We start from the raw sequence: 11,603 nt of genomic DNA, 5'->3' as shown, positions 1-11,603 counted from the left end.
CATTATGCAGGATTAGCAGCATCAAAGGGAGGGGATAGGGGTAGCATTAATAAAGGGAGGAATGTTAATAGTATGTAGCTGCAGTAACTAAACCACCACATAACAACTAAAGTATAAACTACATAGTCATCTCTAACGGCCAAACTGCCAGTGCGCGAGACGCGGGGGCGGTACACAAGGTGAACCACGCCCCCCCCGTGATGTCACAGCCATGAGCTCCTCCCCCCATGCCTCCCCAATGCCCCTCCCCCTCGCGACCCGCCCCCCTCACCCCCCATGCCCCTCGCGACCCGCCCCCCTCACCCCCCATGCCCCTCCCCCTCACCCCCCATGCCCCACCCCCCTCCCCCGCTGCTTCTACCGCTGTGGGCCGAGTGGAGGCGGCGCGCGCTGTGGATTGTGGGTGGCGAGCGGCAGAATTTTGATTCCCGCTCACGGCCACCGTCAGTGGCGAGCGAAAGCTTCTGAAGCGGCGGCTCGCTGGCCTCCTCTACGTCGACTCAGCCTGAAGGTGAGAACCTCGCGCGGTGTGTCCACATCAGCAGTGGCGGCGGCGGTGGGAGGAGACAGAGGAGGCGCCTGGCCCACAGCGTCACGTTCTGCGGAGTTCACGGCGCAGCTTCAAGCAGAGCTCGGCCCTGCTGCTGCTGAGAGGCACTCCAGACGGCCGCGTGGCTGATGGGAATTATAGTTGTGGTTACATTATAGTTGTGGTTACATTATAGTTGTGGTTACATTATAGTTTGTGGTTACAGTTGTTGGTCGTGGTTATTGTTGTGATTATAGTTGTGTGGTTGTTACTGTGGTGGTTGTGCAGGTGGTGGCACACGAGTTCACCCATAGCACCAGGGTCTAGCCCTCCTCTTGTACCGAGCCAGGCAGAGCAGTCGGCCCATGGGACCTGAGTCTGGCCCGTGACCTCCTCCTGCACTTAGCCTGGCACAGCCGTCAATCTATGGCACCTGGGTTATTGTGGTGGACGTCACCGCCACGTAGTGGTGAATTTCGACTGTTGATGTGTGTGGTCTTGTGTGTGAGTATGATGGTTGAATGCGTGAGTATGATGGTGAGTGTGATGGTGAGTGTATCATGGTTGGTGAGTAATACTGAGTGTGAGTTTGGACTAATTATCTTCCCTCTCGCTGTCTCTGCTTTCCCCCCTAACTACCCTCGCCTGGTATACAGGAGTTTGTAGGTTCGATCCCGACCCTGATGCCTGCTGAATATTTGGAGTTTGCGTGTCTCTGTCTCTCCCCGTGGTCGCGTGGATTTTTCTCCGGGTTCTCAGGTTTTCTCTCCACATTAAGAAACATTCGTTTAAAGTTTTGACTTAAAACTTTCGTGACTGCAGGAATTATATTCTTGGTTCTTTCGGTAAAGTCACGTAAATAGAAAACAAAACAAATCTATTTTTTAAGTAAAAAAAAGAAGATGAATTTGAAAATAAAAGCGATGTATTCGATTTATTTTCAATTACTATTTTTTGTTATTTTTGGTTTTCTATTTACGTGACTTTACCGAAAGAACCAACAATATGAATATTCGTTTAAAGTATTTGGCTCCTATAATTTACACGTGATGATGAGCCACTTCGTTGAGCTATTATTGGTGGCAAGTCGCTCTGAATAAGTAATATTTAAAAGTACTTTTTTTTTTTAAACACGCTTTTAATTAAATGAAATGTACCACGACTCCAGGAAGTGGCCCTGATGCTTGCCATAGAACGTAAGGGGCCGTGGTGATTTACAGCCAACGTCAGTTGAGCGTGGACAATTAGACCCAAGCCGAAACATAACATAAAAATGAATGTTTAAAAATACTTTTTTATATATATATAGAATGTAGTTTTGTCATCAGTATGACATAAGTATACCAAGTTTGCAGTCGATACCACATTGGGAAGTGGGTTAAAATTGAGTTGCAAGATTTTTAGGATACGACAACAACAGACAGAGTGAGTTAAATAAAAGCGCGTAATAAAAGAGATGTTTATCTCAGTGGACCTTACCCTGGTAAAATGAAAATCGTTGAGATCTAGTTTTATCTCTCCTTCCCGAGCACAAACAACAAGCAGGAGTAGTGGGAGGAGCATTCTCCACTAAGTAGTGGTGACGACACCACGGCGCTTGTGCCAGGATATGTACACCACAGATATCCATCACATAGAGACACATAGAGTCATCACACATAGACCTATACAGTCACTACGCACAGACCCTCAGACTTGCACAGAGAACCATAAATTCACCACAAAGACCCAAATACTCATCAAACAGAGAACCACAGACTCAAACAGATCCACAAGACTCGCACAGAGCCCTATAGACTCACCAACAAAGACATAGACTCACCACAGAGAGGCACATAGACTCACCAGACAGATACCCATAGACTCAATCGTACCCATAACTCGCACAGACCCACAGACTCGCCACACATACCCCATCTAATTACCACACAGAGACCCATAGACTACACAAAAGCGCATAGACTCATCACACAGAACCACAGACTCAAACACACCCACAGACTCGCACAGAGGTCTATAGACTCACCACACAAACACACGGTCTCACCACAGAGCCCCATAGACTCATCATAACAGAGACGCATAGACTCACCCCACAGAGACTCATAGACTCACCCCCACAGAGACCCATAGAGTTATACAAAAACGCATAGACTCATCACACAGAGAACCACCCACTCAAACAGACTCCGACAGAGCCCTATAGACTCACAAAACAGAGACACACGGACTATCACAGAGACCCATAGACTCACCACACAGAGATCCATCGACTCACAGAGAGACCCAAGGGCTAGCACGTGAATGTGTGGTGATTTAGTTGAAGGTGGAGGGGGGTTACCAGCCCCTCGCACCCATCCAGAACTCCCCGTGGCCACTGTGGCTGCGGGCGACGTGAGGTGGTTCACAGCTGGTCAGGGTTGGCGCCCCCCCCCCCCCCCAAAATGGCATTTCTCACAACCTCCGCTGCATTAACCGTCACCATTCGCCAATAAGTAACAGTGACATCACCACAGGCGACTGTGCCAGGCCAGGTGCACTTTGAAGCCACGTGAAGTGTCGAAGGCTCGCTGACCGGAGGTCCTGGAACAGACCCCAGGTGCCATGGGTTGGCTGACTGAGATGATTGCAGCACCACCCTGTTACCCCGTGCTGTGCCAAATTGCTGCATATTTATCATCCGGTGTTCCGCTCGTTGTTGTGAGCGTCACTCCTCCGTTGTTGTGGAGGGCCGAGTGTCGCCAACTGCCAAGTAGAAGCATCCTTCACGAGCCTCCCCGCAGAGGCCGATCTCGACACCACTGGTACCAGTCGTCGGCAAAGCCCACTCAGCTCCACATCCTCCCGTACCGCATCAGTCCACCTCCACTCCAGCCCATGCCGTGCCCGCCCAGCTCCCTCCATCCACCCACATACTCACTTACCGGCTTACTCACGCACTCACCCACTCATATCTGCTCACGCACCCACGCATGAAATTTTAAATGCAGGCTACGCAAAGCATCGTGATCAATTTACACCAAAATCTACTCTCAACCACTTAAACCACATATTCGTAAATGATGCGCACCCTAATCAGCCACTATGGCTGTGTGCAGGGTGTTGTGATGTCACGTAGTACGACGTTTTTCTTGCTCCCCCCCCCCACCCCGTTATAACGCGTTGTCTATCTATGGCCTCGTCACATTGGCCTTAATGGACGCGTGGTGATGGTGAAAAATGATTCGGCGGTGGACACTGAATTACCGGAGCCCCATTTAACATTCAGGTGACACGGGGCACGGTACGTGAAGAACCTCTTATGTCCTGTAAACAGACTTCTCTGCGTGGGATAGTTAACACCTCTTAATGCACAGACAACCGCCAACGCAGCCTCGCCTGCCGGAGGAGCTCGCTGATGATCGGACAGTGTTCAGATCTCTCAAGGATCTGTGAGCTACTCGCACACAAAGATCCACGTGTAGCCTTTAACAGACTGTTGGGGCAAGTGCTTTATAACATCATCAAAGGGGCGCTGCAATACGATGCAATCAAAATCACCGATCAGAGATTTTCCCATATATGGTCTTTGTTGATTGTGAATTGATACTAATTGTATTGATTCCACTCAGTCGATACAGCAGCAAGCCTGGTTTGTATGTACTTTTTATAAAAAAATAAATTCATGTAGTCTATCAGACCTTTGTATTAAATCGCTCTGCAAAAAGTCATTTTGTATGCTAGTAAATCAATGTTATGCTAATGCAAAATTTCATCATAGCCGCGACTCGGTTTACTCCGATGTGCAATGTCATCTTCATCTCGATCCTGTGAGTGTACAATTTTATATTAAACTTCATTTACTGAGTGAATACAAGACCACTTATATGCTGATGTCCATTTTTATCATAGCTGTGATTCATTCAGCCATTCACTCACTCAGCCACAAACTCACTCAGCCACACACTCACTCAACGACTCACTCAACTACTCAGCCGCTCACTCACTCAGATATTCACTCACTCAGCCACTCACTCAGCCACTCACTCACTCAGTCACTCAACCACTCGCTCACTAAACCACTCGCTCATTCAACCGCTCGCTCACTCAACCATTCACTCACTCAACCACTCGCTTGCTCACTCAACCCCTCACTCAACCTTTCACTCAACCCCTCACCAAACCACTCACTCAACGACTCACCAGAATCCTCTCGGCTTGGGGACTCACTTAACCATTCACTTAACCACTCACTTAACCATTCACTTAACCACTCATTAGAGCAACCACTCACTCGCTTAATGACTTACTCAACCACTCAACCAATTACTTTCTCACTCCCTCAGCCGCTCACTCCTTCACTCAGCCACTCACCCTTTCACTCAGCCACTCACTCATTTAGCCACTCACTCAGCCACACACTCAACCACTCAGCCGCGCACTCACGAAGCTACTTACTCACGAAGCTACTTACTCACTCAACCACTCACTCACTTAATCACTTACTCAACCACTCAACCATCACTCTTTAACTCACTCAACCATTCACTCAATCAGCCACACTCACTCAACGACTCACTAACTTAACCGCTCAGCCGCTCAGTCACTATCTCAATCACTCAACCAGTCGCTCACTCAGCCACTCACTCCCTCAACCACTAACTGACTGAACCACTCACTCATTCAACCATTCCCGAATTCATTCAACCAGTCACTCAACCATTATGTCGCTGGACGAGTCCCACCTTGATAGGTCTGCGACGTTTCCTTCCAGAGTTATTGCCAAAAAAACACAAACATCCCAGAATCCTCTCGGTTTGGGGTCCAAATTTTGTCGCTTATTATATCCCATGAGAAACATCGCATAGAATAAATGTGATTGGATTCTCCCCGCCTGGACGAGCAGAATTGAATATGTAAGCGTCAGGGTTTGGATCTAACCTACAACCTCCTGTATACCGGGCGAAGTAGTGAACTTCTCGTCACCCGGGTCGCCCTAATCCATTCCCGTATCTCTTCTTCTGTGTGTGTGCTACAGGCGGGTGTCTCAGATTGCCAGCACCATGTGATGGGAGCTCCAGGGCATGCTGCGTGCTCGCCAGGAGGGGCTGGGCAAGATGGCGTAGTCGCTGGAGCAGCTGCGGGCGCGGCACCGCCGCTCTCACCCTGGCGGAGTGCAGCAACACAGTGGGGCGGCACCAGCGGGACACTCTGGACAACGCAGGCAAGCTGCGCGCCAGCCACTCACTCACTCATCCACTCGCTCACTCACTCACTCAGCCACTCATACAACCACTCACTCACTCAGCCACTCATACAACCACTCACTCACTCATCCACTAACTTAAACCACTCACTCAACTACTCATTCACTCAAACACTCACTCAACCATTCACTCAACCATCCACTTACTCAACCACTCAATCAATCACTCACTCAGTCATTAACTCAACCACTCACTCAACCACACACTCATGCACTCAAACACTCACTCATTGGTTCAAACACTCACTCATTCAAATACTCATTCAACCACTCACTAATTCACTCAACCACTCACTCACTGAACCACTCACTCGCTCACTCAACCACCCGCTCGCTCACTGAACCAATCGTTCCATAAATCACTCATTCAGCCACTCACTCAACTATTCACTCACTCACTCACCCAGCCACTCACTCAACCAATCAGTCACTCAATCATGAATTAAACCGCTCACTCACTCAACCCCTTACACACAGACTCATCACCTGTGTCTCAACCATCTTACTGAGTAACATAACTCTTTTTTTAGAAGTGACCTGGCCACAAATGATAGGTCAACAACGTGCCTTATGTGGAAATTTATAGCAGCCAACTACTCTAAACGCCTGTTTCTAAATGTGTAGGGACCAGAATAAACATCCACTTGACCACGGAGAGAACATGCAAACTCCAAATATACAGGTGTCAGGGTTGGGATCTAACCGACAACCTCCTGTATACCAGACGAGGTAGTTAACATTGTATCCGGGCAAGCCGTACATCGAGCTGGAGTGGACCATGCGGTCCATCCCTATCGCGTGAGTGGCTCCCACTGTTGTTATTGTGTTCATATGTGTGTGGTCTGCTTGTGTGTATGTGTGTGCCGCACTGCGCTATGAACCCAACATGACCAGGCTGTTGCCCCGCTCGCCCGACTCGTTGAGAGGCTTGACCACCCCCCAGGGCGTTGTCGTGAAGATACCGCTGGAGGAAGAATATCTCACAATACTGGAAGAGGTGAGGACTACACAGTGATTAACTGAGTGGGTGTGTGGGCGAGTCGGTGGGTGAGTCGGTGGGTGAGTCGGTGGGTGAGTCGGTGGGTGAGTCGGTGGGTGAGTCGGTGGGTGAGTCGGTGGGTGAGTCGGTGGGTGAGTCGGTGGGTGAGTCGGTGGGTGAGTCGGTGGGTGAGTCGGTGGGTGAGTCGGTGGGTGAGTCGGTGGGTGAGTCGGTGGGTGAGTCGGTGGGTGAGTCGGTGGGTGAGTCGGTGGGTGAGTCGGTGGGTGAGTCGGTGGGTGAGTCGGTGGGTGAGTCGGTGGGTGAGTCGGTGGGTGAGTCGGTGGGTGAGTCGGTGGGTGAGTCGGTGGGTGAGTCGGTGGGTGAGTCGGTGGGTGAGTCGGTGGGTGAGTCGGTGGGTGAGTCGGTGGGTGAGTCGGTGGGTGAGTCGGTGGGTGAGTCGGTGGGTGAGTCGGTGGGTGAGTCGGTGGGTGAGTCGGTGGGTGAGTCGGTGGGTGAGTCGGTGGGTGAGTCGGTGGGTGAGTCGGTGGGTGAGTCGGTGGGTGAGTCGGTGGGTGAGTCGGTGGGTGAGTCGGTGGGTGAGTCGGTGGGTGAGTCGGTGGGTGAGTCGGTGGGTGAGTCGGTGGGTGAGTCGGTGGGTGAGTCGGTGGGTGAGTCGGTGGGTGAGTCGGTGGGTGAGTCGGTGGGTGAGTCGGTGGGTGAGTCGGTGGGTGAGTCGGTGGGTGAGTCGGTGGGTGAGTCGGTGGGTGAGTCGGTGGGTGAGTCGGTGGGTGAGTCGGTGGGTGAGTCGGTGGGTGAGTCGGTGGGTGAGTCGGTGGGTGAGTCGGTGGGTGAGTCGGTGGGTGAGTCGGTGGGTGAGTCGGTGGGTGAGTCGGTGGGTGAGTCGGTGGGTGAGTCGGTGGGTGAGTCGGTGGGTGAGTCGGTGGGTGAGTCGGTGGGTGAGTCGGTGGGTGAGTCGGTGGGTGAGTCGGTGGGTGAGTCGGTGGGTGAGTCGGTGGGTGAGTCGGTGGGTGAGTCGGTGGGTGAGTCGGTGGGTGAGTCGGTGGGTGAGTCGGTGGGTGAGTCGGTGGGTGAGTCGGTGGGTGAGTCGGTGGGTGAGTCGGTGGGTGAGTCGGTGGGTGAGTCGGTGGGTGAGTCGGTGGGTGAGTCGGTGGGTGAGTCGGTGGGTGAGTCGGTGGGTGAGTCGGTGGGTGAGTCGGTGGGTGAGTCGGTGGGTGAGTCGGTGGGTGAGTCGGTGGGTGAGTCGGTGGGTGAGTCGGTGGGTGAGTCGGTGGGTGAGTCGGTGGGTGAGTCGGTGGGTGAGTCGGTGGGTGAGTCGGTGGGTGAGTCGGTGGGTGAGTCGGTGGGTGAGGGAGTAGGTGAGTGAGTGTGTTAGAGAAGTGGGTGTGTTGAATGGAAGGAGTGGATTGTTGAGTGAGTCGTTGGGTGAGTGAGTAGGTGGGTGTGGGTTAGAGATTGAGTGGGTGGTGGGAGATTGTGTGAATTAGTGGGTGGGTGGGTGAGTGAATGGTTTGAAGTTATTTATTAGGTGAGGGAGTGGGTTAGAGGTGGGTTGGTGAGTGGATGAGAAAATTGGTGGGTTAGAGATTGAGTGGGTGGGTAACTAGGTGATTGGGAGGGTGAGTGGGTGAGTGGCTTAATGGGTGATTAAGTCGGTGGGTGAGTGGGTGAGTGCCTGGATAAGTAAGTGAGTGTATGGGAGCATGAGTGGGTGGATGGTTGAGTAGGTGGGTGAATAGGTGAGTGGGTGGTGGGCGGGTGAATTAGTGAATGACTGTGTGAGTGAGTGCGTGGGTAGGTCAGTGCGATATTGTGTGGGGGAGTGGGTGAGTGAGGGGTTGAGTGAATAGGTTAGTGGGCGGGTGAGTAGATTGTTGGGTGAGTGGGTGGGTGAGTCAGTTAGTGGGTGGGTGAGTGAATATCGAAGGTTGAGCAGGTGAGTTGTTAGTGTGTGATTGGGTGCGTGGGTGAATCAAAGAGTGAGGCACCACGGTGGCGAGATGTTAACTACCTCGCCTAGTATACAGGATTTTGTGAATTAGATCCCATCCCTTCCACCTGTATATTTGGAGTTGGCATGTTCTCTCTGTGGTCGTGTGGATTTTTCTCCGGGTCCTCCCGGTTTTCTCTCCATATTTTAAATCAACGTTCATTTAGAGGATGTGGCTGCAATAAATGTCTCCATGATAATCCACTTCGTTAACCTATCATTTGTAACCAGGTCACTTCTGAAAAATATTAATTTAGTTATCTGAACCAGAGGTCGCAACCGGGTACCCGATACCCGTACCCTACCCGATACCCGGCTACCCGTACCCGGCCGGGTACGGTACGGGTAACCGTTTGCGACCCTGGGCGGCCGGGTACGGGTACGGATAGGCCGTGAGTCACTGGTGAGTAACCGTTTGTCACTCATTTTGGGTAGGGTACGGGTACGGGTAGGGAACGGGTACCCGTACCTCTGATCTGAACCTTTTCTGGTAAAATAAAAAAATATTGTTTAATTTAGTTCATTGGGTGGGTGAGTGGGTAGGTGGGTTATTGAGTGATTTGGTGGGTAGGTTAGAGATTGAGTGGGTTAATGGGTGGGTGTGTGAGTGGGGGTGTGATTAGTTGAGTAGGTGAGTGGGTGAGTAAATTGTTGAGTGAGTGGATTAGAGATTGAGTGGGTGGCAGGGTGAGTGGGTTTGTGAGTGGGTTGGTGGGTGGTTTTGAATGGGTGAGTGGGTGGAGTGCCGTGGTGGCGAGCTGTTAACTACCTCGCCTTTTATACAGGAGGTCGTGAGGTCGATCCCGACCCTGACACCTGTATATTTGCATGTTCTCCCCATGGTCGCGTGGAATTTTCTCCAGGTGCTCCGGGTTCTCCCTCCACATTTAAAAACATGCAATTATAGAATTTGGCTGCTATAACTTTATACGTGAAAAGCCACTTAATTGAGTTGAATATTTGTGGTCAAATGGTTTTTGAAAAATATCTATATAGCTGAGTGCCTTACCTGGTAAAATAAAAAAGCGTAATTTTCATTTAGTGTGCAGAGGAGTGGCTGGGTGGGTGAGTGGATGAGTGAGTGCGATGTTTGATGGGTGTTTTATTTTACTTTTATTAATTTACATTTTTTTACCCACGTGACTTTACCGAAAAAAACCTAAGAATAGTTTGATGGGTAGTAGGTCAGTGGTGGGGTGAGTGAGTGTGGGCTATAGATTGAGTGGGTGGCTTGGTGAGTGGGTGAGTGCGTGCTTGGCTCGGTGGTTGAATGAATGGATGGTTGAGTTAGTGGGTGGGTGTTTGAGTGTGTGTTATCGTGGGTGGGAGAGTCAGAGAGTGGAGTGCCATGTTGGCAAATTGTTAACTATCTTGCCTGGTATTTTTAAGTTCGTAGGTTCGATCCAAACCCTGCTTCTCAAAACAATCTATATAGCTCAGTGGGCCTTACCTGGGGAATTTTTTTTTTTTAGTTAAGGGTGTTGGTGAGTGGGTGGGTGGGTGAGTGCATCAGTGTGGGTTTGAGATTTAGTGGGTGGCTTTGTGAGTGGGTAAGTTCGAGTAACTCAGTGGTTGAGTTTGTGGGTTGTTACGTTAGTAGGTGATTAAATTAGTGAAATTAGTGGGTGGGTCAATAATTACGGTGGTAGTGGGTGAGTAGCTGAGTGGCTGAGGGAGTAGGCGGGTGGTTGGCTGGGTGGGTGGGTGAGAGTAGGTGGGTTATAAATTGAGTAGGTGGCAGGGTGAGTGGATCTGAAAGTGGGTGAGTGAGTAGGTGCACGGCTGGGTGAGTTAGTGAGTGGATGGTTGAGTGAGTGGGTGCATGGATGTGTGGGTGGGTGAGTGTGTGTGGGTAGGAGGTTAGGTGGGTAGTGCGTGAATGGATGGGTTAGAAATCGAGTGAGTGGGTTAGTCACTGGGTGAGTGAGTGGATGGGTGGGTTTATGAGCTTTGGTTAAGAGATTGAGTCAGTAGCAGGGTTTGTGTGTGGTTTAGAGATTGAGTGGGTGGTTGGGTGAGTGGGTGGGTGGGTGATTCAGTAAGTGGGTGAGTGAGGGGTTGGGTGAGCGATGGGTTGAGTGGGTGTGTTTTTTGTTCGTGAGTTTGTGGGTGGGTGAGTTGGTCAGTTAGTGGTTGGGTGAGTAAGTAGGTGGGTGAGCAAGTGAATGGTGTGTTGGTAGGTGAGTGTGTAGCTTGGTGAGTGGTCGTAGGGTGAGTGGGTGGGTGAGAAAGTGGTTAACGGAGTGAGTGGTTGGGTGGGTGGGTGAGTTGTTGACTGAGTGGGGTCAGCGAGTGGGTGGGTGAGTTGATGTGGGAGGTTGAGTGGGTACGTTAGCGTGTGAGTGATTGGATGGGTGAGTCAGAGAGTGAGGCATCAAGGTGGTGAGACGTGCACTGCCTCGCCTGGTATACAGGAGGTTGTGGATTCGATCCTGACCCTGTCGCCTGTATATTTGGAGTTTGCATGTTCTACACATGGTCGCGTGGATTTTGCTGCAGGTCCTCCGGGTTTTCCCCTCTGCATTTAGAATCAACATGCGTTTAGAGGATTTGGCTGCAATAAATGTCTATGTGATAAGCCACTTCGTTTATCTATAATTTGTTCACAGGTCTATTCTGAAAAGGATCTATATAGCTCAATGGGCCTTACCTGGTGAAATAAAAAGTAGTTTAGTTTAGGGGGCTCGTTGGGTCGGTAGGTCTGTTGCAGGTCGAGTAGGTGGCAGGGTGAGTTGGTGAGTAGGTAAGTGGCTGGGTGAGTGGGTGGACTGGTGAGTGTGTGAGTTAGAGATGGAGTGGGTGGATGGGTGGGTGTATGATTGGGGGACTGAAATGGTGAGTG

The 11,603-nt window shown here is 50.9% G+C and overlaps 1 long non-coding RNA gene across 1 annotated transcript; it reads left to right on the top strand.

Moving 5' to 3' along the window:
- The first annotated feature begins 443 nt into the window (after positions 1 to 443).
- Positions 444 to 6,751, top strand: LOC144953595 (uncharacterized). Its single transcript, XR_013640845.1, has 3 exons — positions 444 to 511; positions 5,547 to 5,732; positions 6,669 to 6,751. It is a non-coding gene; the product is annotated as an uncharacterized LOC144953595 (long non-coding RNA).
- The last annotated feature ends 4,852 nt before the right edge of the window (positions 6,752 to 11,603 follow it).

Source organism: Lampetra fluviatilis, chromosome 78 (assembly GCF_964198595.1).
Source record: "Lampetra fluviatilis chromosome 78, kcLamFluv1.1, whole genome shotgun sequence".
Lineage (NCBI taxonomy): Eukaryota > Metazoa > Chordata > Hyperoartia > Petromyzontiformes > Petromyzontidae > Lampetra > Lampetra fluviatilis.
This window is presented reverse-complemented; position numbering and strand designations above follow the sequence as displayed.